The sequence below is a fragment of the Protopterus annectens genome, chromosome 9.part0, assembly GCF_019279795.1.
Source record: "Protopterus annectens isolate FY-2018-M chromosome 9.part0, PAN1.0, whole genome shotgun sequence".
In the NCBI taxonomy this organism is placed as follows: domain Eukaryota; kingdom Metazoa; phylum Chordata; order Ceratodontiformes; family Protopteridae; genus Protopterus; species Protopterus annectens.
Window position 1 is genome coordinate 972,865,285 of NC_056743.1, and position 27,992 is coordinate 972,893,276.

Below are 27,992 nucleotides of genomic sequence, written 5' to 3' on the forward strand. Positions count from 1 at the left end.
TGCGCTTTACGCACGTTGTCTGTACTTTGACCAATCAAAGTACACCTGCCAGTGTTTATGGGCCAAGGATCTCAACCATCAAGTGAGAGTGATGATTAGGGTTACAGTAAGAATCGTGGAGGACTCCCAGGGAAAGAAGCTTATGACTTTCTGCAAAGCGAAGAAGTTGGGTGTCCGAATGGTCCGAAAATGGTGAGGAGAGTACAATAAGCTCAGTCAACAGGTGTCCATAATATTATTTTATAATTCAACACATCTGTCGTGTGTTGTTGATGATCTTAACTGGGGATTAGTTTTGGGGTAGGGCTTATATCATGACCACCCTGAAAAAACATGCAAGGCCTTATTGTCTGGTTAGGTCTTATTTATGAAGAAATACTGTGTGTGTATTTTTATATATCTATATCTTAGTCTATTGCTGATTTTTACAAGGTCACAGACAGTGGTAGAGGAGACTAAATGTAACAGGCAGGGCTGTCTCTGGAATTCTGAGACACTGGCCAGGTGATGGAGCACATACACTGCTGACCATGGCTGTATTGAAGATTTGGACTTGTATTTGTAATAGAATAAAAGCAACACATTAACACGTCTATGTTTTTTTTTTCTTTAATCTTCTGCAGGTTTAGCTGTGGTGTAGCATGTGGAGTTGTGATAGTTATCAGGGTCTGTGCTAGCTGATGTGCCTGGTGCTAGGTAACTAGGCCTGCCTCAGCAGGGTGGCAAAAGATTTCATTGATGAAAGTGACCTGGAGGGCTCACTAGTGACCACCATGGTCACCTCACAGGAGGATGGTCAGAGGATCCTCTTCTGACAGTGGCCCAGAGGGGTTATCCCTTGGTCACCCTGTGACAGGTGCAGTGGCTGATCACATATGAAACCTGCCAGCAGCTGGTCTTCCTTATTGGGACCATGGAGTACTTCCTGGTGTGGCTGACAGTCAGACTGGTCATGTAGCATCTCATAGTGGAGCAATTTTTCTACAGTACATTAATGTGACTGCTGTCAGTAAGCTGGCTGATCTAATTTATTATGCAGCCAGTTTCTCAGAATGCTGGCTCTATGCAGTCATAATACATACCAAAGCAGTATCAGGCCACACTGTACGACATTAGCTTGGATACTGAGCTTTGCACTGTGGTATTTCAAATGTTTCTCAATCCCCACATGGTATAAGCAGGATAACCTACATCTTGGCTTTCATGAACTTACAAAAACAAAATTGGCATTGATGCTTCTAAGTATTGTAGCATGGCATTATGATGCTTATTCAGAAATTGATTTTTTTAAACACCTTTACTAAATTATCACTTGTGACAAAGACAAACTCATATATAAAAGAAAACAAACCATATTAACATGTTCACACTTACAAACATCATACATCACATATATTCTTCTGTACAATATAATCAATCCAACATTACATAAGTTGGTTATTTCTTGCCTTCCCATAAACCTCATTCCTCCTCCAAAATATTTCTCTGCATGTAATGTTCTCACAATTTAAATTTTTTTCTATGGATTTTGCTCCTACCCTTTCCTAAATATCCCACCTCCATTTCTTTTCTCTCTGTTACAATATTCACTACTTCAAATACAATTAGTTTAGTCTATGATTTCCATTTTCCAGCAATTGCGTTTTTTAGCAGCCATGAGAATTAATCTTAAAAGGCCTTACTATGTTTGTACCATTCAGATCCTGTATCCCAGCTCAAAAAAAGTATTTCCTTTGTTACACCCATTTGCTCATGCAGTATTTCTGACAGAGTAATCTGCAGGGATTTTTTAAAGTCTGCAACTCATTACACTCCCAAAACATACGTTCCCAGTTACCTCTTTCTTCCTCATTATACTTCCATTTGCCATCTACCCGAGGAAAAAGTTTTTGGAGTCTGCTTGGGATATAAAAATACCTATGCAAACATTTCCAAGAAAAAAATATTAAATCTTCTAGACTGTTGCATACTTGGGAGCCATACATATGCCCTCCTGCTGTTTCTTTGTGAATTGCTTTTTCAGTCTCTCTTCCCAATCTTTTCTAACTTATTCTGATTGATTCCTATAGTCATTGTGCAATATTTTATATGCCCTACCAAGTATCAATTTTTAACAGAAGCTTTTGCTCTAAATTCAGCTAAAAACTCTAGCAGTGCAGGTCTTTCACTTAGGATTCTCCTATCCCATTCTCTTTGCCTATACTCTGATATCAATCCCTGATAAGGAAGGCATTCTGTAGCCTGCAGTCCAAATGTCTTCTTTGCCTCTTCCTATTCTGTTGCCTTTCCTTTCTAAATCGCTGTTCTCAATGCATTGTTAATTTACCAGTTTCCTCCAGTGAATTCCAGCTTCTTCCTAAATATTCTCTGTACCCCTAATTATAGTCTTCCCTGCTGGCACACTCTCCTTTCTCCATCCTCATGTTGGTTTAGTTCTTAGAACACTTTCTGCTACACTATGAATATAATATTCTGTAGGGCTGTTATTCTCCTTAAGAATCTGCACCTAAAATCCCAGTCTCATTTCTTTGAATTTCTCCCTTGCTCCATCATCCCCTTCCACTTTGAACTGTAGTTTTCTGCTTGTGTTCTACATAACAGTCTCTTTAGCTCCAAAATATCCCTTCAAATTAGGTAATCCTAAACTACCTTTTTCTATTGGAAGGATCAGCTTATCCCATTTGATTCTTGCCCTCTTTCCCTCCCAGATAAAATTCAACTCTATTAATTACTCTTATCCACTTGATAAAATATGCCTGACCTGTGCATAAAACTAGCGAGAAAAAAAAACACCTCCACTGGTTGTATCTTGTTATTGATATCCATAGGCAAGAGCTTGCAGTTTCTCCATTTTTGTATTATCCTTTTAGTCTCTTCCTACATATCCTTAGCTGCCATAACAGAATACTTTTTAACCCATATTCTTGAATACTTCATTTTATCATGTCCCTATAAATATGGGTATTGTTGAACTAATTCTCATGTTTATAACAGTTTAATGTATATAAAACAAAGGCTGTAGCTGTAATTTTACATCCCCAAAAAACTGAAACTGTGTTAGAATGCTCCACAACACTGAGGTGTCCTTTTCTGGTTTTACGTGGTACAAAATAATATCTGCAAATAAAGTCATGTTTTCTTGATTATCATAGCAATTATTTCCTTGAATTTCTGAGTGCCATATTTTATTTGCTAATGGTTCCAAATATAATGCAAAAAAAACACAAAGGGGAAAGAGGACACCCCTAACTGGTCCCTCTTTTCAGATAAAACTTAGAAGAAAGGATCACTCTCACTTTAATTTTTCATCTGATCCCTCATAAATCTTCCTAATTAACCTTATTATTGTATTAGGGAATACAAATGCTTCCATTGCCCTACTCATAAAATCCCAACTGTTGAATGCTTTCTCTGCATCAAAACTCACCAAGAACATAAGTACTTTCTTACATTCTGCTTCCCTCTGGATCATCATTGTACTATTAATGTTGTCACATGTTTACCTTTCCTCTACAAAAAAAACACACCGATCCATACCTATAAAGTTTGCAACACCTTTGGCATTTTTTAGCCATTATAAACATAAGCACTTTCTAATCATGGTTTAAAGTTGCAATGGGTCTATATGAAACTGGATCTGATAGGTCTTTACTGTTTAAGTATCACAGCTACCACAGCTTTTCTCCAGGATGTTGGTGCTTCCCCTCCTTTTAAAATACTGTTAAACAAAACCTTTCAGATGTTTAGCACTTTTTTCCCCTCCTAGCTTCCAATTTCCACTGGAATACCATCATTTTGGAGACTTTCCTGCAGCTTGGTTATATGTAACTGTATGTCAACAGTTAATTGTTGAGCCTCATTTATTTCTAACAATGACACATTTAACTCTTCCATAAATATTTCCTTTTGTGCTTTTTCTTGACTTTCACATTTCTCTCTATATATACACATTTTCATAAAATTTCTGAAATATCTCCATTACCTCTACAGGATCTCTATTTATTTGTCTTGTTAAAGGCTACCTAAGTTTGGCAACAACCCTTTCTACTTTCTATGGCAAAGTCATTGTGCTAAAAGATTTTGTGTTTTGGAGTTACCAAAAGCATGTGTTTAACAATAATCTCTCTAAACAAATTTGTATATTGTCCAAACAATCCTTTATTTTCTCTTTAGCACTCTGCAGTTTCACCTCTTGTTCTATAAGATTCCCCTTATTCTGCAATACGTTAACCTTTGTCAACCCCTATAAATAATTATTGTACCTTAACTATATCTTTTATTTCTACCCTATTTTTTAACTTCAGGTTTCATTATATCCCACTCACTAGCTATAACTTCTGAAGAACTTTCTATCTTTCCTAATAACCCCTGAATACTTTCCAGTACCCATTCCATAAATTCCTTTCTTTTTAACAAATAGGTGGGGAAGCATCAGTGTCTCATTGTTACTTCATTACCCTTCATTTTTATCTTAATTATTGGTACATGGTGTAAAACAGTTATTGAATGTGTTTCCAAGCTCTCAATTAAATGTCCCGGTCCCTGTGAAATATTTCTGTCTAGTTTAGCCTAATTATGTACCTTGGAGAATAATACATAAATTCTCTTCGAGTTCCTACTACTGAATTCACATCTTCCATAAAAAGTATTTTCAGAAATGTCTCCATAAATCTATCCTCATTTGTTATATTTTCTCTTCTAGGCCTCTCAGATGCATCCTCACTGTTGCAAATGAAATTCCAGTCCCCACCTACAAGTAAAGTTCCCTTCCGATAGCAGATTATTTCTCCCACATTTTTAAGCTCTATAATAGCAGTTTTAGGTGGAATATAAATACATGCCAGAGTAATCCTACTCCCTTGGCAGTAGCCCCTTACTACTACAAATCTATCATTATTATTCTTTCTTTTTCCCTCTTCTATCACTATTGAAGCTCCTCTAGTAATTAGTAGTAGCAGTCCTATTTTTCTTTGTCCCTGGTACCCTGATAAATATCCATCCTGAAATCCTTTATCAAATCCACATGCTCAGTTCTTTCCAGGTATGTCTTCTGTAGCATTGCTGTTTGCACTCTGCATTTCTTAATATAATTCAATACTCTTTCCTTTTTGTTTATACCTGTGAGATCATTCGCACTGCAAAATAATACAGCAAGCATCCACATTATGGTACTGTTATTCCCACCTATTATACATGACAGCTTATGATGTCTGTTTCTAGCTTTTGTGATACATGCACCCATTGTTTTGAAGGTTGATCTTTTATACAGTTGTTTCTTGTCCACTCCAACTGAAGCTATTTCACATTTTACAAGACATTTTGCTTTAATTAAAACACACAAATATATAAAAAAACACCCCCAGAACATCCCGGTAACTTAAGTAAATACAAACATACAAAGCTGTGTACATCTTCAAATAATGTTTAACCATACCAATTGAAACAATTACCCCAGACAGCTACACACAAAGACATTATCTGACCTAAAGTTAAGGTTATCCAAGCTAAGATGCATGTTACTGCCTGTGTTCCTACTTAGACTAATTGTGGTCTGTTCTTGTTTTATCTTTATGCCCCTCCCAGATGTGAAAAAACAATTTGCATGTTTTCAGAAATCATTAACATCTGCCTCAAAGAAACCGGTACTGTGGCTTTTTATTACCCTGTAAATAGACTGTCTCCATAGAAACATAAAAAAAATAACCTTCAGCTGCAGGCTTCTAAAGTCATGCTGAACATTTACTGGAAAAGGTTTTCTTACATTCAGTGTTCTCTTATTTACTTGTTTCCACATAAAACATGTTATTAGATTAAGTCAAGGTTCTTCATCCAGACATTCACCTATGCAAAAGTAAGAGAAAACATAGCAGCTCTACATATATTATGATCTGTGTACTTATACACTCCATCACCCACATCTACCCCTGATTACAGCCTATTAACTTAAACATGCTTTCAGACATTTTTCTTTTTTTTTGCATAGCAAGACCAACATTTCTTAATATTAGAAAAGAAAATTAAGAAAGAAGAGAGTATATGTTTATTTTAGTATCTATCACATACATCCAAAAATATTTTACTATATAACATGTAATTTATGTAAAGAAAAGTTTTATAGAAATACTGTTAACAGAAACGGTCTTACTTACACTTGCCTTTATCCCTTCTCCTTAGTGTTGTTTTAAACATTAATAATGTCAAGCGGGGCAAAAGCCTTTCAGTCCCCCACAAGTTTAACAAAGTCAACAAAAGTTCATTATTTACACTTTTTCTTGTGCAGCCATATTTCACAAATGTGTTTGGTGCTTTGTAATCTTACATTTATTCACTCATTCCTGTATTGCTGGTCTTCTTCCTATTCATCTACATCTCCCAACTCCAGACTCCTGTTCAATTCCAAGGTACTTCCAAATCTTCTAGACAACTCCTGTGTTTCCCCGTCTCTCAAGCATTTTCCTTTGGAACAGTAGAAAAGGTTTAACTGGCAAAGTCTCTCTATGAGCTTTATTATCAGAAGAATGGGAAGCAGAGTACCCTTCTGTTTGATGGCTTTATTAACAGAATAAGAAGCAGAATCCTCTTCCATTCAATAGCTCACTCTTTGTTGAACAAACTTTTGTATTTTCTCCTTAGCCTGATCAGCATCAAAAAATTACTTTGATCCTTCCAGGAAAAAATATTCTGAAGACAGCTGGATAAAGCAGTTTAAATCTCACACCTGCCTCTCAGCATTCTCCAATTGCTGGAATAAACTTTTTTTTCTTTTCTGTCTGGTGTAAAATGCATAATCATTTTCCACAAACACTCTATATTGTCTCCAACTTTTAATAATTTAACCTTCTGCCACAGTTTTGTCAGAATCGACTCTTTCTGCTGATAGGATTGCATCTTTACTAATAGAGGTCTTGCTGCTTTCTCATGGCCAGGTTTGGAGCATACACATGATGTGTCCTTTCAATTAACAAATTATGTTGTGTAATGCCAGTCCAGCTGCTTATTTGTGCCTTCATAAAATTAACATAGTACGTTCTTTCCAGTTTCTCTGGTAGAGCAGAAAATCTCAGGTTTTCCCTGCACACTGTGTCCTCTAATTCTGTCATGTTTTGAAGCATCCTGATCTCTAATTTTTGCAGTTTTATCATTTCATCTAAATATATGTTTAAAGCTTCTTCCATTTCTCCAGCTTTTTATTTGAGTTGATATACTTTTTCAATGTTTCAATTTTAATCAGCTCTGAGGCCATTTGACTTATTTTCCCCCCAGATTACCGGAAGCCTTGCCTTGCACAAAAGCTGGAAGTTGAACAACTTTTTGCTGGACAACTGCAGGATTCTTCCCAGTTAGTGTTCTCTCTTCACCTTTTCTCATTTCTTTTGGGGTCCCTCCGTTTTCTCTTTGCTGGCATCCAGGCAGTGTAGTAGGGGGTGCTGAAATATTCTAAGCCCAATCAACTTTCTAAATTCTGAGCATTATTTTGCCTGTGTAGCCGAAAAGAGGGTTATTTCATTTTGTAAACTACCAATTTGCATTATCGTAACACTATGTTTTGACATAGTTTCAAATTATTGATTGAACCATGTCAATGAAAACTGTGGAATTTTCAAGTGTGGAACTCCGAGCCAACATGATGTTCCTATTCCTGCAGAAGAAACCTCTAAAGGAAATCCACAAATGTATGAGGCAAACATTGAGTGACAAGCACCCTTCTTACTCAACTGTGAAGAAGTGATGTGCGAACTTTGTGTGGAAATTTTGAGACTGAAGATGCAGCAAGGTCTGGGAGACCTCAAATGGTGTCAACTCCCAAAATTGCTGACCATGTCCATGACCTGATTTTGGCAGATCAGTGAATATCAGGTAAAACAATTGCTGAGACACTACAGATATCCAGGGAATGTGTTGGGTTTATAATCCATGAGCAGCTGGTATATAGAAACAGTCAGCCAAGTGTGTACCCAAATGTTTGAAAGCTGAAGTGAAAAGATGTTGAGTGGACACTTCAAATTAATTTTGCACCATTTTGTTCAGGTGGTGTCAACATTTTGGAACAACTATTTATTGTTGATGAAACATGGTTACACCACTATGATTCTGAGACAAAATAACAGTCCATGCAATAATGGCACTTAGGTTCACCAAGGGCAAAGAAGTTCAAGACCCAAAAGTCAGCAGAAAAGATCATGGCTACAGTGTTTTTGGATCAGGAAGGTGCTGTAATGATTAACTATCTTTCAACGGGCCAAACAGTTGAAGCAGAATACTACTGTAACTTGTTGTGCTGATTAAAGGAGGCATTGAAAGAAAAAAGAAGAGGGAAGTGGCAGAAAGGAATTCTCTTTTTAGAAGACAATGCAACCTGTTCACAAGGTTGGCAAAACGATGGATGTATTGATGAAATTAAGGTTTGAGTGCACAGACCATCCACCCTACTCACCAGATCTTGCTCCATCTGACTGTTTCCTATTTCCAAACTTTAACAAGAGTTTGAAAGGGGCAGCAGTTTTTGAGTGATCTGGAGGTGATTGCAGCAGCAGAGCAGTATTTCAGTGACCAGACTTCAGACTTTTTTTGGCAGGGTTAGAGAAAATTCAGACACGATGTGGCAAGTGTGTTGAACTTCAGGGAGAATATGTTTAATAATTTATAAGTTTTAGGACTCCACATAATTCCTTTCTTGGTCGGGCTTAGCACTTTTCAGCACCCCCTTGTACTTACTTAGCCAGTAATTGAATTTACTAAATGGCAGAGTTTCTGGTCCTTATCTCATTTTCCTTTTTTTTTTTTCACACTGGTTGAGCTGAAGTTAAGCTTCAGAAATTATTTGAGTATAGTGAAAAGTAAAGGTAGCATACATCTATGTCAGTTTTATAGCAGGCTTACTCTTCTGAGTGAGGACAATATGATTTCTTAACAGAATTTAAAGAATAAAACGAAATGCCTAATAGCATCTATTTGTGAGACCGTATATGTGTCTTCCAGTCTGTACTGGGGAGATTAATCAAAATAGATTAAAACAAGACTTTTTGGAATCTTGCTACAACAAAATTGGTAGGTTTGCCACCAATGCAAAATACTCCTCTCATCACTGGATAGCCCTCCATAAACTTCATTGGCTTGAACTTCCACTTTACCTTACTTTCAGACAGCTAATTACAGTACATAAAATCATTCATAGACCCATGGCCTGTCCGGATCTATATTATTTCCTCGAAGAGATATTCCATGGATCGCCTCTTCATCAGCCTTAAAACCGCGAACATTCAAAATATCAAACCTCCACAAAAGAGATTTCTTTCCCTTGGAAAACAATCACTTGCCCTAAAAACACCAACAAATAATCATAAACACTACAAAGTGGAGGCTGTGTGCCCCACACCTCCCTAATTAAATATACCAACTCTGGAATTGCATAACAGCAGGGGAAAATTGCAAACTGATGAGGATGGCCAAGCGATTTCTTTCTCAAGGAAAGAAATCACTTATGTGGACATTCAATGTTTTCAAATTTCGCGGTTTCAAGTTCGATGAAGAGGCATTTGATAGAATGCCTCTTCAAGGAAACAGGAACCCACCTGTTCAGCCTTAAATAACATCTTCTACTCCTACTTTCCAAGATGATCTCTTAGGTCAGAAAATAAACAATTTCTACAACATTGTCCAATAAAATCAGTCGGACAAAATCTATATTCCTACTCTATAAAGTCTGGAACACCCTTCGCTTATCATTAAGAGCTAACCACATTCACACATTCTTCATGCGTGCACTTAAGGAACACCTATCTAAATCTTGGATATGCTCTTGCTCAACTCCAGGCTGATTTCTAGCCATTTCAACAGCCCTTCACCTTCTTTCTCATCTACTATAAACTCTGTCTTACTTTATCACCTTACTTTTCCCTCTTATTCTTTACTCTCTCTTCCTAAACAAACAAAATAATTTATGTCATAAGAAACAGACCATCTAAAGGACTGTATACTTCCCATATGAAAGATTGATGCACAATCTGTTGAAATTCAAGTGTTCAATCACAAATGAGAACTCAAATTCCATAAACACTTGCAAAGAGCTAAAAGTGCTGTTGCATGCATAATCAAATAACTCCATCTATTCTTTACTCAGGATATGAAGGTACAGCTTTTCAGTACTTCAAGTACATGCCTTCATGTAATTCATATTTGATGTTGTGCAAGTCTGCGATATGAATGCAATCCTATATATGTACTAAGTTGATGATCACATGATAGAAACTTTCCAGTATATTACAGAAAAGTCTCACACAAGCAGTGATCTTGAGGTACCTACAAGACCAGTTGAGCAATTAGAAACAGTGTGCAGGTAAGCTAGACTGCACGCTATGATCTGAGGTAAAATATTTTAGATATTTTTTGAGGGTAGGTATCTCTTTGGTAATCTGTGACCATAACATGTTACTAGTGACATTTGGTTCTAGAATGTAATTATAAGCTGTGATTTTTTTTTTCCAACTGCCAAAAAGTATTTGTATTTTTGCACCTTTCAACATACTAACTCTGAGGTTGCTCCACTTAGAGAAAGTGGCAAAAACAGAATTGCACTCAAGTCAACTTTTGAAATTGTCTGTGAACATGACAAGAATGGCGAACATTACCACTGCACCTTGGAAAAGTGAAATTCATATTTATCAAAAATCAGAAAATGCAATTTACTTCGGCATTATTATAAAACCAATTACAATATTATTAAACATACTGAAAGTGCTGGGTGAAGCTTTGATATTTAAGAAACCACTACAGAAAAAGCTTGGGGTATCACTTATAACATATATATGTTAATTGAAAATCCCATTCATTGGAAGGGAAAATATCACATTAAAAATAGAAATCTGATACAATGGAACCAAAATGCCTGCCAAAACTATATTACAAGAAAAGATACAGATGGAATCCCTACCCACAGTAATTCAACAAGGATGATATGGTAAAATATTAAGAGGTGCATAAGATTTTTTTTTTATGGGGTAAAAAAAATCATAAAATGTTATAAAATATTTGAGTCAAACATTAAAACTGCAAAACTGTACTCTAACATTTTTTTTCAATTAAAATATATAAAACCAGCAATTTAACTTAGTTGATGGTGGTATATTGGTAACAGAAAGAAAAGAAAATGGAACCGACAATGGGTACTAGAGGACTGAAACCAGTACCCATTGTCGGTTCCATTTTCTTTCGTTTGGTTTGTGTTTGGTTTTTGTCATGGATATTGGTAACAGAGCCAGAGGAAAAGATGCATGCACTGGATGACTATTTTTAGCAAGTTTAATAGAACTTTGTCTAACCCAGAACATTTATAGAATAATGTTGTGTGCCTCAGAACAGCAGCACTTTACAGGGGGACCTTGTAAAATACCAGGAATGTTTCTAAGCATCAGTCATATGGTAACTCCAATATTTAAATTACTATTTTTGAAGTATTTAAGAGAATATTTTAGGTCAAACTTATGGAAGTCTATTAACCATATTACCTGCATTTAAAATCATGATAAAACTAATGCTGAAAACAATTGACCACTTAGTGTAAAACCTATGTGCAGAAGAATGCCTTCAGTAAGCCTTCATTAACTACCATTTCATGGTGTTCAAAAAGGTGACATCAACATGCTGTGGGTTAGAGCAGACTGCCTTTTCTTTCCCCTTCCCATATGTGCAGGCCAGTGTCAGCTAGTCATTCCCATTCTCTCATGTTAGTCATTCCAGCATTGGGTCACTAGTCAGTCTTTGGTCATCTAGGTCACCTTCAGGGCTTCAAACCTCCACACCATGGATATGACTACAGATTTTTGTTTTTGAATGTGTAACTGCAAAGCAAGCATACATATTAGTAAACATTTTCATATGTGTAGTAAGGGCTATGACTGAATATGATGCAAAATTCTGCATTTGCACAACAAATATTAAAACACTAAAGCCTATAAAAAGATAATACATCATATCCTGAATATACTGAATGGTCAGAAAGACTAGTATATAGTCTGTTGAATACTGGCTATACTTCCATGCAAAAATCCTAAATATTATGGAGTTTGTTGCATACTTGTGGGCCATATAGATTCTCCCCCCCCACACTGTTCCTTTGCTTTGTAAACTGTCTTTCCATTCTGCTTTTCCTATCTTTTCTATCCTCCTCAGACTGATTCTTATAGTTGTTTGGCAGTATTTTATTTGCACTACTAATTATCGTTCTTTAACAACAGCTCATGTTCTAGACTCAAATACTCCATCAGAACCAGTCTTTCACTTACCACTCCATCTTTTCTCTTATACTGTTATCAATCCCTAGTATGGAAGGTAGTCTGCAACTCTTCAGTCCAAATTTCTGTTTAGCCTTATCTCACTATACCACCTTTCCCTCCCTAGCTATTTGCTCCCAATACCTTGGTTCCTTTGTCAGTTTTATCCAGTAAATTCCAGCTACATCTTGCACATTTTCTATACCCCTACTTGATATCATCCCTTTTGATGAAATATCCTCTCTCTGTTTGTGGGTTGGCTTATTTCTTAGAATGCTTTCATGAATATAATATTCTGTATGGTTATTCTCCTTAAGGAACTGCATCCCAAATCCTCATCTCTTCTCATGTCTCTAATTTCACCACCCCTGCTTCAGTCATCCCTTTCCACCAAGATTTATAACCTTCTACTTGTCTTACGAGCTATAAAGTAGTCCTTCAAAATTGGGTACTCTTAAACCACCATTTTCCATAGGAAGAATCATTTTATCCCACTTAAATCTTACCCTCTTCTCCACCTGTATAAATTCCATAAACAATATTATCCACCATTTCTCCTCAGGTTGATAAAAACCTACCTGACCTGTACATAAAATAGAGGACTAAGAGCATTTTTACTTCTTATATCTTACTATCCATGTTCACTACCAACATCTTCCAGCTCCACAATATCTTCCCACACACCCTCAGCTGCCATAACAATCTACACACAAATACTGCAATTTAGCAAGTCCCTATAAACAGAGATACTGCTGAAACGGTTAATCTTTGAGTACATAGTTTAACACTATAGCCTTGTTTTACCTTCATTTATTTTATATTATGAAAAAACTGAAACCATCTCAAAGTATTCCACAACAACAAAATGTCTTTCTTGATTTATCAAGCATTAAATAATATCTGCAAATAAAGCTAACTTTTCTTGAGCATCATAAAAAGTTCATAATCAACTCCATTTTCTACATGGGGTCAGGATGTGACACTAACTGTTGCCATTTCTCTTGGTTCAATGTCACTCTTCTACCTTCTTTGACAGTCATGCCTGTTGCAGGTATTCTCTCACACACTACATCCAGCACTTTGCTGGACACTAAATTCTTCTTGCATTCTTCCTGTCTGTCCCAAAACATCTTCACCAGATTGTCTTCTACTTTTCTGCACATGTGCCTGAACCACCGTAATCAGTTCTCCTTGACCTTCTGCTCCGATATCCTTATTTCTTTATCTGGCCCACAGTGTGGATTCTACCACCCATCTCAGGCACTTCATCTCCATCACCTCTAGTTTTTTCTGCAACTGCTTTGCCTTCACTGCCCCGGTTTCTATGCCTTATAGTACTGGTCACACCATTCTTTTGTACACCTTACTTTTCAGCTTCTTTGGTATTCTTCTCTCATAGACTACCCCTGACAATCTGTGCCAGTTGGCTGCAGTCCCGCTGATTTTAGCTTTCACCTCCATATTCAGAATTCAAGTACCTAAAACTGTTAACTTGTTCCACTAGATCAATAAATCCAAAAGGAAGGCACTGGTAAGGCAAGCTGAATATCAGTCAAGAAAAATTTATTGCTGACACCAAAGTACACGGACAAAAAGATGAATCCACACAAACACCGTTTTCACGGTGCGGTTTTGTCTTATAACTTCGTCAGTCATCTGTGCTAACTTTGATTTTGACCGAGTGTCTTGCAGTAAACAGTGTGTTCCTTTATTTCAGCTCTGTGGTTTTGCTTGTTTCTTAGTTGGTTCGCACTATTTGGTTGTTCTCATTTAAAAGTACCCTTGACTTTAACACTAAACAAAACTACTTTACAATATTAATGGCAGAACTGTTTTACTTAGTTTCTTAAGTCTCTATTCCTTTCAGTGTCCTTCAAAATATTTATGACAATAAATACTTTACAGTTCACAGACCAGTTTAACGGTCAACAAAATTCCATTTTTTTCTCAGCCACTTCTTTTGCAAAGCCACATTGTACATACAGTTCTACATCTAATGGAATTAGTCTTTATAGTCCCTCATTTATTCACTAATTTCATAAAGCTGCTGGTTGTCATCTTCTTTCTGATTATTTCTATCTTCCAGCACCAGTCTCTAGCTCAAGGCCATTTTTTTTGTAATAATCACTAAAGAATTTACTTTGGAACAATGAAAATAGTTTCACTTGCAGAGATTCTCTGAGTTTTATTGTCAGAAGAATGAGAAGCAGAGGCCCTTCTGCTTGTTGGATCACTTTTTGTTAGCTAAATGTTTTTTTTTTCATTCCTTAGCCTGTTCTGCATCCATCCTTAGACTGATACTCCAAGAAAAAAATATTTTGAAGACAGCTGGATACAGTAGCTTGAATCTCACACCTGCCTCTCGACTTGTCCCGATTGCTGGGATACCCTTGCTTCTCTTCTGCCTGTTGTATAGTGAATGATCATTTCCACAAACAATGCTGCTCCAAATTTAATACTTTTTCTTCTGCCACAGTTTTGTCAGGAGTATCGCTTTCTGCTAGTATGATCATATCTTTGCTAATTCAGGTATATGCTACTTATTAGTCTGTGCCTTCCAATTCATCTGGTACAGCAGAATATCTCTGGTTTTCATTGTGTGTCCCATCATTTAACTATTTTAAACAACTCTTCTTGAGAAGCCTCACATTCAGCCAGCCTTTTATTTCAACCTCCGATTTATTTTCAAGATCTCTTACCTGTCAATTGGTATGTAGCAAGCTTGGATATCCCTTAATCAGAGTCTTTTGAGATACCACTCTGCTCAATACTGTAACAGCAGTGTATGGTGCTGGAAAAAAGTTGCTCTTCTGTCCTCATCCAAAGTCTTTGGGAAAACCACATCTGTTTTGACAAGAGAGTACTATCAGACTTAAAACTACCATGTCCTGTCTTGTTTTTGAAGCACTTAGGAAGGAAGATGGGAAAAGGTGAATATTCCAACCCTATACTTATGCGCTGGGAAAATCACTCACTGGCCTGGATTCTTTGCATGGGTATACTTAACATAATTTTCTTAACTGAAAATTCAGAAAGAAAGACAAAAGAACCCCAACACAGATAAGGCATTGAAGATGATGACTCTTTGGTGAAATCTGTCCACCAGAAGTATGCTTGCTGACCATCTTTTCCAGGGACATCAGCAGCCTTAGACAGAATTCCCAAATTATCGCAGTCTAAAAAAAACTAAAGGCAATAATCACCAGTAAGACACTGTACAACACACAGCTAACATAAGAGCAGTCCTGAAAAGGTTACTAATTGCCTGGATGATAAAGATGGACTGATTACCAAACCAGGAAATGTATGTCAAGAAGAACTGAAGCTGGAGTTTGATAAAACGACTGGATGCATGCCTCTAATTCCCATGCACGATGAATTTTACTGACTTACATCATTCACTGCTGTCAAGTTTATATGTAATATTTCATTTACACTAATTAGCTAACTTTTATATTTACATATGCCTTCACATTCCCAGCGTTGTGAAACATGACAACTATGTGCACTCAATCTGGTTCTTCCATTGACTCAGACCAAGACATCTGCTTTAACACTGGCAACATTAATGTGTACTGACTAGATAATAGCAGTTAAGAATCATTTCAGATGCAAGGTGTACAGAGCAGAGCAGTATTATGAAAAATGAAAGCATGCACCTTGAGAGTCTTTTAAGCTTGCAAAAAAAATCTATCTCTAACATGGGTATGAACAGATTACCAATAAATAAAATTTCCAGGTCACAGCAAAATGGTCATTAGAATTCATATTAGAAGGGCTTAAGAAGTTGTACATTTTTATACAATGAGCAGAAATAAATTTACCAAAAACAAATACAGATGAAACAAAATCAGTTTGCATTTGGCAATCTCTTTGGGGGCAGGACTAAATTGACAAGTAGAATTGCCATTTCTCACCCATCGCCCCTTCATTTTTACAACCAACTCCACACAATATATTTATGTGATTGTGTATTTGTATATTTTACACACACACACACAACTTGTGCATGTGTTATTCAGAGACGCATTGAATAAATACTGTGGCTAAATCAGCCAAAATGTGCTACATAACCGGTTTAAAAATCAAATTTATTTGCCATTCAGGTTACTGCTAAATTCATATAATGAAAGTAAATCCCCAAAAACCTAGAGTTCAATGGTAGATGAAAGATAGTTACTTATTTTCTATTCCCAGATGGAGGGTGTAAAGAGATGCATTCTGGCCTGACTGGCGCATTTGATTTTTACAGCTCTATTATGCAAGCAATTGTATAAAACTGAGGACAGCCTGGAATACTAAAAATTGCCTGCATTTGCTTTGGTATTACTACAGACTGTCAAAAGTCAGTCACATACAACTAAGCAGAGCTGCTATTCCTGGCACCTGACTGAGGCAACATGTGGAATGGTGTGCAGACTTGATGGAACTACAGCTTTAAATACTTAAAAAGTCAGAGCGAGGGAAACTCTCAAATACACTACAATACCACTATGTAACACATGTATTCACATTTGTGAGTGCCAAACACACGGCATTTGAACTTTAACCCTGTTCCCCTTAAATTACTACAAAGTACTACACTACCCATTACAATCCAGTAACAGTAACCATTTGCAAAAGTGGAGGCAATTATAAAAAAAAATGACCAAAAGTAAAAAAACACAAGTCAAAGAAAAATAACCTTACTAAAAACAACATGACAAAGGTTCACATAATATCCAACGCAAATCTAAGAATCAAAACCACTGCTCTTATTTTGGGTGTGGGATAAGAAATGTAAAGCTGCTATGTGCTTGCATATACTCTGTATGTATAATTTTATCATTGCCACTTTAAGTGATTTATAGTACTGACATTTTAAGTAGCATTGTACCCCACACTGCACTGAGTCTGGTTTACTAGATGTTAGTGCTCAGGATGACTGAAGTAGTTAAAATCTTTCTTGCTGTTCTGCCATTTTGTAAAGTATTAAAGCTGTTTTACTTAAAATGCTGCTGTATCCTGACATTAACAATTCCTGCCAACTATGCATTCCTCAGGGTCCCATATTAGGACACCATCCAAATCAATATATTCACTTGAAAAAGTAGTCAAGAAAGATACCCCAATATAATATGCCATTGATTTCGTTATCAACTCTGCTACCATCTCCCTACAAGAATTACAAGCCATAATCAAACTTTCTTCTCATCTACTGAAACATGGCTGGGTTTTTCTCATTTTATACTTAACCCAAATAAGACTACACTAATCCCTATTTACCTCAGCTCCTACTCACCTGGACAGAATTATTTTCATGTAAACAAATATTAGACATCATAATATATTAACATATGAACATCTGAAATTTGATCGCCATATTACATATGATGTCATGAAAAAATAGGATTCTTGCGCAGAGTCTTATTTCACAGAGAAGGCTCCCTCATCTACACAAACCTGTAAATTAGTTAATAGGTGACTTAAAACAATGGTATAACAAAAAAGACCAACTTTACAACAAGACTTCCTAAAGCCCCCCCCCCCCCAAAAAAAAAAACCTGCTTAGCTACCAAATGACAACGGGATATAATTTCCAAATTACTTTAGCTATACCCAACAAACTAGCCCATGAGATTCCGTAGCAACCTAATTAATGGTCATCCTTAAATTCACTAATATACTGTTTTTTTTTTTTTTTTTTTTTACCCACAGTGGAACTAAACTTCAAAGGTAAACATCTAAGAAGCACATTAGAATTTCAGTTTTGGTGAATAAACTCTACTCCCATACTGTATCCAAGCTTTTGACTAGTACAACTTCTACTCTTCTTTTTTTAAACACCTTTATTGAATTATCATCACTTGTGACATACGTAAACTTACATTTATATAAAAGTAATCAAACTGTATTAACTGTTCACATTTACAAACACTATACTTCACATGTACTGCTATATATCATATAACCTAAGCATTACATAAATTATTCAATTCATGCCTTTTCTTTTTTTTAAACATCTTTAATAAACCATCACTTATGACATAGGCAATCACAAATTTATATAAATGAAAACAAACCACACTGACACAATCTTAGTTGCAAACATTTTACATCACAAACCATACTGATACAGTCCCAGTTGCAAACATTATACATCACTTATCTACCCAATCATTTTCAGTCAAACATTACATAGCTCAATTAAATCCTGCCTTCTTTTAAACCTCATTCCTCCCCCTGTATGCATTTCTCCCACAACTCCCATTTTCTTTGTAGCTTGTTCCTACCATTTTCTAAATATCTCAGTTCCAGTTGTTTTATCTCTGATACTATATTCACTACTTCTAGTATAGCTGGTTTAGATTGATTTCCATTTTCTAGTAATTGCTTTCTTTTTTGCAGCCACCATAATTAGACAAAGCAAGGCCTTACCATGTCTAGGCAATTCCGATTATATATCATAGCGCAGAAAAAAACATCTCCCTCGTCACACCAATCTGCCCACCCAGCATATATGACAGTGCATCCTGTAGAGAATCTTTAAAGTCTGTCAACTCACTGCACTCCCAGAAAATATGTTCTTAATTACCTCTTTCCTCCCCATCACTCCTCCAACATGTGGTATCTACCTGAGGAAATTTTCTCTGGAGTCTACTTTGGGTGTAAAAATATCTAAGTAAACATTTCCAAGCAAAAATCCTAAATCTTCTAGATTTTTGTTGCATATTTGGGGGACATACATATATCATCCCATTCTTTCTTTGTGAATTACTTATCCAGTCTCTTCCCAATCCTTTCTAACCTCCTCTGATTCTTACAGTTATCATGCAATATTTTATATGCTCTACTAATTATTCCCTTTTAATGGCAGCTTCTAAAATTAGGCAAATCAGCCAGTCACACAAGCTACAACCATGGTTAAATGTCTAAAGCTCATGGATGTCAAATTCTCCTCCCCACCTGGTTAGCAGTTGCATGGACTATCGCTATGTCTCATTAACAGTATGTTGTTTCCATACAGCCAGGCTACTGGTTTCCCCTTAGTTATGCTCTTTATTAGAAGCTGTACTCAATGCCAGGCCACATTTTCCCCTTAGTTATACATAAGGTAAGAGACCACATTTTACCAGCTTTTGGAGTAATTTAGGACCAACATGTAAGCAATGCTGTTCATGGATTAAGGCCACTTTTCCTTCTCACTTTCTATTTCATTTATGCTTAGGCACTAAACAAAGTTACAAAGCAGCATGTACCAAAAGCTCTCTTTCCAACCCCCTTAAAATCATGCCCTCAGCTAAGATGTATTATACAATCAATACTGAACAAGATTGAAGTGCAAGATCAAAAAATGTTAAGCTAGTCTGATGAAAGCTCACATCTTTCTTGACTCACTGTGAAAGGAGGAAATCCTGGTAGGATTGGAGCTCTAAAAGATATAGGTCTCATCAGAAGCCACTTATTAAAATGCTGTTAACTTAGCATTTCCATTCACATCATCCAAGCACCTATAGACACCAAGAAAGGACGGTTTCATGTCTACACTTTCAACAATCTCCTGTCAAGGAGCCTCAGGTTTGCAGACACTGACAAGAAAATCCATGGTCTATTGTGTCCACTGGAATCTTACAGATAGATCCTCATTATCTCTGGAATCCATTCTTGATAGGTTCATAGGTATATACTAGGCTACTGACCACCAGAGCCTTTATATGTCTAGCAGTGCAATCCAACCCAATGTGTCCCTATGTATCATGGGCATTTATTAGGAGGGCTATATATAGAGGGGTTATGTTAGTTTGGGCATTACTGTGTGCCATTGTCAATAAGAGACATGGGGACCAGACCCGGGGTGAATTTCAGGGTTTCCATTCATTGACTAAAGTTATGCTTAAATAAAGTTAGGGATTGACTGCTTCACATGGATGGGGAGCCTGATTCAGAGCATGGGGGAATCTTCTGAGACATATCTGCCTCTCCAGCATGTCTTGTTTACATCACAAGCACCATTTAAAATCCTTGGAGTTAAAAGTTCGGATGCCGTTTGTTTTGTGGATGTGCAAAAGGTCCATCAGAGCTGGATCAGAGGATGCCTTGTAAGCCAGGCATAGATTGCCTCTCTGTAACCTGTAGGAGACAAGAGTATAGACAGGGAGGGCTCTAAGGTGATTCATATATGACAATATGTTTATACCCTGGATTCTCCTGGTAAGGATCCAAAGCCCACAATGAAGGAACAAACTAAACCCCAGGAAAAAAAGAAAAATGCCAAGCTACTCAGATCTGCCCTACAACAATCAAATCCTTTATTTACAGAGAAGTGTTTTAATCCTACTTCATAGTAAAATTTCTTCAATGATGGGTCTGACAGGGGCTGAATAAAGTGGCAAAATAACTTCCTTAGACGTGGATGGCATGCCCTTACTTATAAGTTGGAAAACAAGAGTAATTTTACTATCCATAAGTCTGACCAACCTCATATGCAAAGCCATGGAAAGACTTATGGAATTAATCAATCAGGACAAGGGGAACCTCCAAACACTAGATTATTCTCAGTTTAGATTAGTCAAGGGTATGTCATGCTTACTCAACCTAGCAGATTTTTTGAAAGGATCACCAAGCAATAGATGAACGCAAAATGGTACACACCACATACCTTGACTAATCTGAAGCTTTTGACAATTCCCCACTGAGGCATAGTAGAAAAGCTAAATAAACTGGGACCTGCCAACTGGCTCACAGATAGGATGCAAATTGTCAAAATAAGGAAGTTACCAGTGGAGTCCCCCACAGTTCTGTGCAGAGACCTCTCATGTCTGGCATCTACTTATCCGAATAAAAGCCAATACCAAAGGGCTCTGGCTACGTTTTCAGACAACTGCAAACTAAGAGCAGTCACTGAATCCCCAAATTACTTGGCCATCATGCAGGCAGGTCTCTTAAATGAATAACTGGTGCCAAAATCATGGTCTGAAACTAAATGCCAAAAAATACATTACTGTATCTTTTGGGAAGTCATCTATCCCAGCGAACTACCACACTGACAATATTCACTTAAGAGCTGACACATTTGTTCAGGATTTGGAAATTTATAAAGACAGTGACTTGTTGGCCAACATGTATATTGCAAGAAAGTCCTTCTATATTGCACAGCTTATAAACAAAGGGATTGTGTTTATATCTGGGGATAGCATTGTCCCCTTTTACTCAGCCCTCATTAGGCCAATCATTGAGTATAATGCCCTCTTTGGCATGCAACTGTTCAGACAAATGCAACTGGAACACTGACAGAAATAACTTACTGAAAGGATACAATGCTTAAATAACATGTCCTATGGACTGACTTAAAGCCCTGTCATTATACTCTGTATCTTAACAGGTGACCTGTGTCTGGCATACAAGACATCCCCTAACCCATTACCGATGGATTTACTGCACATCAGAAAGTCAAATGGGACCAGGAGTACTCAATCGAGGCATCTGCACCTCTTCTGCAACATCAACAGAACAGTTTGGAGGGACAGGTACATTTTGCAGAGTATACCACTGCTGTGGAACAGACTCCCTTTTATCACCATAAAACAAAGTTCATCCCTGTCCATTTTCAAGCCAACTTAGATCTATGGATGGGAAACAAGAAAATTTACCCTAGGACTGCCCCATGTACTACTAATGGACAGAGATCGCCCCTAAATGCCTTATCCTATATACTGGTCCCCTCAAATTATCTATGGTATGATCCCAGTTATTCTCATTAGGGCTAATATATAATTAAGGCCAATCTTATTATCAAATGGGAAAGGTTACGGTGAGCACAAGAGAAATTGGCTTGGCTTAAAATGGCCCACAAGTGCAGCTACCCTAGTACTTGCCTATAAACCTTGGTCACATATTGGTCAAAGGCCAGATTACTGTGTACACATGTTCTCAGATTCATGGCTACTGGTCACCTCTTAGGGGTAATCTTATTGAGTTGCTTGGGTGGCCGTTTTTCCGAAAGTCACTATAACACATTTCTTGGCATTTAGTTTTAATCTTTGACTTGGCAGCAGTCATTCATGTTAGACCCTCTTTGTAAGATGTTTGTTTCTTAGAGGAAATCTAGGATAGCTCTCAATTTGCAGTCATATTCTGCACCCCATCAAACTGTCTTTTACTACCTTTTCACATTGCACACCATAATGTAGCTTAGAGCTGATCTTCCCAAATTAATTTTCCTATTCTGTCATGTTTTGTCTAGAACCATACAGATTCTATGCCTGCCCACAGCTTCTACTTATCTGCCCATAATGCAGGCTGCCAACATCTCCTTGGAGATGAAGCTCCATCATCTATGACTACAGAACCACAATTATATCAGCTGCTCTTACTTTAAATACCCACTGTAATATCCAGCATAAATATACTAAAATAGAACTGGTCTCTGACATGAACCTTGCATTAATTCATAGCTTATTGACAGACAAGTCCTTGCTAACAAGTGCCATCTCCTTCTGATCACACAAGTTTCCATTTTATTTCACTACTCTAGATCCACTCCCATGCTCTCTATTCTTTGTTTTAACATCTTTATTAAATTTTCACACATTACAAAGACAATCTTACATGCATACAAATGGAAAACATACAAAATGACACCATTTTAGTTGCAGTTTACATCACAGTCACCATTGAAACAACGGTAGCTGCAATTATACACCACTTATAAACCATCCAGTCATTGCCAGTTAAACCATATGGCTCATTAAAATTCTGCCTCTCAAACCTAGTTCTTGCTCTGCATATATTGCTCCCACAATTCCCATTTTTTCCTATTTAGTTTGTTCCTTCCCTTTTCTAAAGATCTCAATTCCAGTTGTCTTATCTCTGTTACTATATTCACTACTTCTAGTAAAGTTGGTCTAGACTTTGGATTTCCATTTTCTAGCAATTGCTTTTTTAGCAGCAACCATAATTAGACTCAGAAAGACTTTACTATGTCCAGGCAATTCTGATTATGTAGCATAACTCAAAAATATCTTCCTCATCAGTCCAATCTGCCCATCCAGCATAATCAACAGTGCACTCTGCAGAGAATCCCAAAAGTCTGCCAGCTCATTACATTCCCAAAAAATATGTTCCCAGCTATCTCTTTCTTGCCTGTTACACCTCCAACATTTGCTATCCATCTGAAGAAAATTTCTTTGGAGTCTACTTGGGGTATAAAATTACCTATGTAAAGACTTCCACGCAAAGATCCTAAATCTTCTAGACTTTGGTGCATATTTGGGAGATATACATATCCCCATTGTCTTTGTGAATTGCTTATCCAATCTCTTCCCAATCCTTTCTAAACTCATCTGATTGATTCTTAATATTATGCAATATCTTATATGCTTCACTAATTATTGCTTTTTTTAATGGCAGCTTCTGTTCTAGATTCTATTAAAACTCCACCAGTGCTGGTCTTTCATTTAGGAATCCCCCATTTCTTTCTCTTTGCCTATACTCTGATATTAGTCCTCGATGGGGAAGTCAGTCTCTAACCTGCAGTCCAAATAAATTCTTGGCCTCTTCCCATTTCATTACCTTTCCCTTCATAGTCATTTGCTCCCAAAACATTGGTTCCTTTGCCAGTTTTCTCCAAAAAATTCCAGCCCCATCTTGCCTATTAACTGTATCCCTAACCACAGTCAGCCCTATTGGCAAAATCTCTTCTCCATTCTCATGCTGGTTTGGTTCTTAGAATACTCTCTGCTATTTTATGTATACAATACTCTGGATGATTTTGGTTCTTCTCAAGAGTCTGCATCCAAAATCCCAATATTTCCTTATTTCCTGAGCTTCCTCCCTGTGTCAACATAATTCCTTTCCACTTTGAATTATAGTTTTCAGCTTGTGCTATGTACAAGAACCTTAACTGTGTTGCAATAAAATTCCACCTCAAATTAGGTAATCCTAGTCCACCTTGTTCTATTGGTAGAATCATCTTAACCCACTTGACCATGATATCTTCCCTTCCCAGATAAAATCCTTCAACTTTAATTGCTATCCACAACTTCTCCGCTGGTTGATAAAAGTATGCCTGACCTGTGTGTAAGGTCCTGTTTGGTATTTACTTCTCTGAAGTACAGGCTAACACAGAAGCCCTCTGGCTAACAAAGTTCACAGATGACTGCAAACTAGGAGCCATAGTAGAGCCCCCAAATGATGTGGACATCTTACAGAAGGGCCTCACTGAGACAGATGCCTGGTGTCAGAGGCATGGCCTCAAGCTCAATGCCAAAAAATGCATGGTCATCCCCTTTGGTAAAAACTCTGTACCCATGAACTACTGCATAAACAGCAGTCTACTTAATGCCAAATGTGTGATAAGACCTTGGGACCCAGGTGGATAATAATCTCTCCTTTGATAATCACATCGCCACAGTAGTCAGGAAATCCTTCTATGTGGCACTCCTCATCACAAAAGGGTTCTCAGCCAGGAAAAAAAGAGAGGTCATTGTTCCCCTCTACTCTGCACTCATTAGACCCATTATAGAGTACAATGCCCCTTTTGGAATGTACCTCACAAGACATCTGCAGCAGCTGGAAAGGTCACAGAAGTACCTCACAAAGAGGATTACTGGCCTCAAACAGATGCCCTACACTCACCGTCTCAAAAAAAACTCCAGCTTTACTCTGTAGCATATCGCCTACTCCAAGGAGATCTCTGCCTGACATATAATGCTATGTTAAACCCAGAGCTGTTGGACATGCTACACCTAAAGAAATCCCAATCCTTCCAAGCTACACACTCTAGGGACCTAAACCTTGTCACCACAATAAACATCCCAGAGACTTCCTATACTCTGGAACAAGCTACCCATCTATGTCAAGCAAAGTTCCTCATTAGCACTCAAAAAAAAATCTTGAGTGGATGGGGAATAGGAAATACACCCTGGAGATCACTTTTGTGGCACTGCTCGACAGGAGCACAGGAAATTAACTTTCTTGGGTGGCGTAAGCCAGGGAACCTTGTTGGTTATTCTTACTTAGGCCGATAGCCTAGCACCTACCTATTTGACTAAAAACATTTTCATGGCTTGTATTTTAGTATCCATATTACAAAACTTCCAGTTTTTCAGTTTTTGCATTTTCTTCTGTTTAGTCTCTTTCCACCTATCCTTAGCTGCCACCAGAGTCATTTCTAATCCATACTCCTAAAATACTTCATTTTATCATGTTCCCATAAATATGGATATTGTTGGACCAATTCATGTGGGTACATAATTTACCACTAAAGCCTTTGTTTTATCTTCATGAATTTTGTATCCCGAGAAGATATGAAACTGTATTAAAATGTTCCACAACAATATAAAGTCCCTTTCTGGATTTGTCATGTATAAAATAATATCTGCAAATAGAGACAGCTTTTCCTGACTACCATACCAATTATATCCTTGAATTTCTGAGTCCCTGATTTTCATGTTTTCTAGTATTCTTAAACTAAAAAAAAAAATCACATTCAGTGGAAACAGAACTGAATTGTGTTGAGCTGCAAAACCTCTGTTGGGTTAATATAACGTTTACCACTTCTCCCAAAATAATCATTCAAGAGCTCCATCAGCCTGCCTGCATTTTTTTTTTCTATTTTCTTTTTCCGGAGTGGAAGTGAGAGAGGCCAACAGGCCTACAAATGCTTGGTTAACATTATAGATCCATCTTTGCATATACTTTGACATAAAATGCAGCACCAGTGAGAACTTGCTAACTTATCTGGCTCTGGACTATTTTCACCTGGAAGACCCTTATATCTTTCTTCTCTACTCACTATTGCATTTATCCATTTTGTTCCCATCTATACTAGTTGTACTTTTTCTATGCTGGACTGGCTGGCTGCCATTATGTATGCAACCTGTTTCATATGCATTTTCATACTTCTTCCCCTTCCTGTAAACATCTCTTGCAAAATTCCTGCTAATTCTCCAGTGTTCCATGAAACATTTTTGTCCATCCCTCAACTCAATGGCATCTTCTACTCTAGGAAGACCTGTGTCTGCAAATGTTGCTTTTCTGCGACAATTTTCAAAATCCTTTCTATAGACACTTCCTTCTTTCCACAGCTGTCTTACCATGTTTGGTTATTCTTCCACAAATCCATCTCCCAGTACACAAATGCAATTAAATGTAGCCTTTATACATCTCATTCACTACTTTTAGCTCCAACTGTTTTCACATTACTAACACGTCTACCCTTTGGTAATCTCATTCACTACTTTTAGCTCCAACTGTTTTCACATTACTAACACGTCTACCCTTTGGTAATCTCATTCACTACTATTAGCTCCAACTGTTTTCACATTACTAACACGTCTACCCTTTGGTAATCTCATTCACTACTTTTAGCTCCAACTGTTTTCATATTACTAACACGTCTACCCTTTGGTAATCTCAAATTTCTATCAGTTTCTCCTGGTGATGGTAGTGAAAAAGCCACGTCTCATTACTGATTTTAGCACAGATTTTCTGATTCTAGTACTTCTTACTGCATTTTAGAGTTCTAGTTCTTCCATTCCATGAATAATTATCATCATGAATATTATTCTCCATAAGAAGAAAGGCAAATATACATGTAAATATGTGGGATTTGACAGCCTCCTCACCTTCATTATGAAGCATGATTCAGACCAGACAAAGACCAAGACCATTAGTCATATTTTTCATGGTACTGGACAAGTACAGTTGTGGAAGAACCTACCATAACAGTAGATGCCCTACTGATCACAGTTAAAGATTTCCTTTCCAGCCTGCCACCCCCATCCCCACCTTTTCTATTTTCTTTTCTATCTTTATTTACCTCTTCAAGGGCAGAGGGGGAGCTGCTTTTTGACTTCTATGATGATTAATCAATCTAGTATTCTCAGGTGTCTATGGGTTTTTCCTGGTTTGGAGATAGTGTGAGGTTTTGCGCTCATAAATCCACTTACGTACCCTTACACCCACAGGCTTAAGTCCTACTTTGGATTTAAGCCTCTATGGAAGGTTTGGGCTTTGGTACACCAGGCAGATGTCCAGGTTATCTGGCAAAATAACAGTTTTAAGTATTGCAACACTGATCAGTATGACATGTACGGTTACATTAAGCTCTTACAGAACTGTACTAGGTCCTTCCTTAAATTACTGTTGCAGTGTTTCAAACTGTTGGGTGATTCCCAAAGCTTTAGTATAAAATGTGGCTGGCTAAGACATATAAGAGCTTTATAGTAGCCCAGAAAGGACTGTACTGGTGAAAGAAGCTCTGGATTCAGAAAAAGCATCCACCCTGTAATGTTTGGTAAAAATATGCACAGAAAACCAAGTAGCTGCTTCTAGGATAGCTCTCAAGTCTACCCCATGTAAAAGGCATCAGATGAGGTCAGAATTCTGGTAGAATGTACTTTCACTGGTAAAGGTAAAGATTTGACATGTGTTACGATGATGAATTTAGAAATCCAGTTAGCAATGGTTTGTTTTGAAACTAGTATATCTACTTGGTTTCTTGGAATGAAGCAAACAGCTGGGCAGTCTTGCAGATAGACACGGTTTTGTCAGAGTAAAATCTGAGCAGTATATGCACATTTAGCGAATGTAGGATTTTGTCCCCCTTATTCTATGGATTAGGACAGTAGGGAGATTGATGGCTTGATTGTGGGCCATTTCATTTACCACTTTTAAGCATAAAGGAGGGTCTGGCCCTCAAAGGAGAGAGAAGACCATTGGGGTCTGGAGCTCAGACACTCA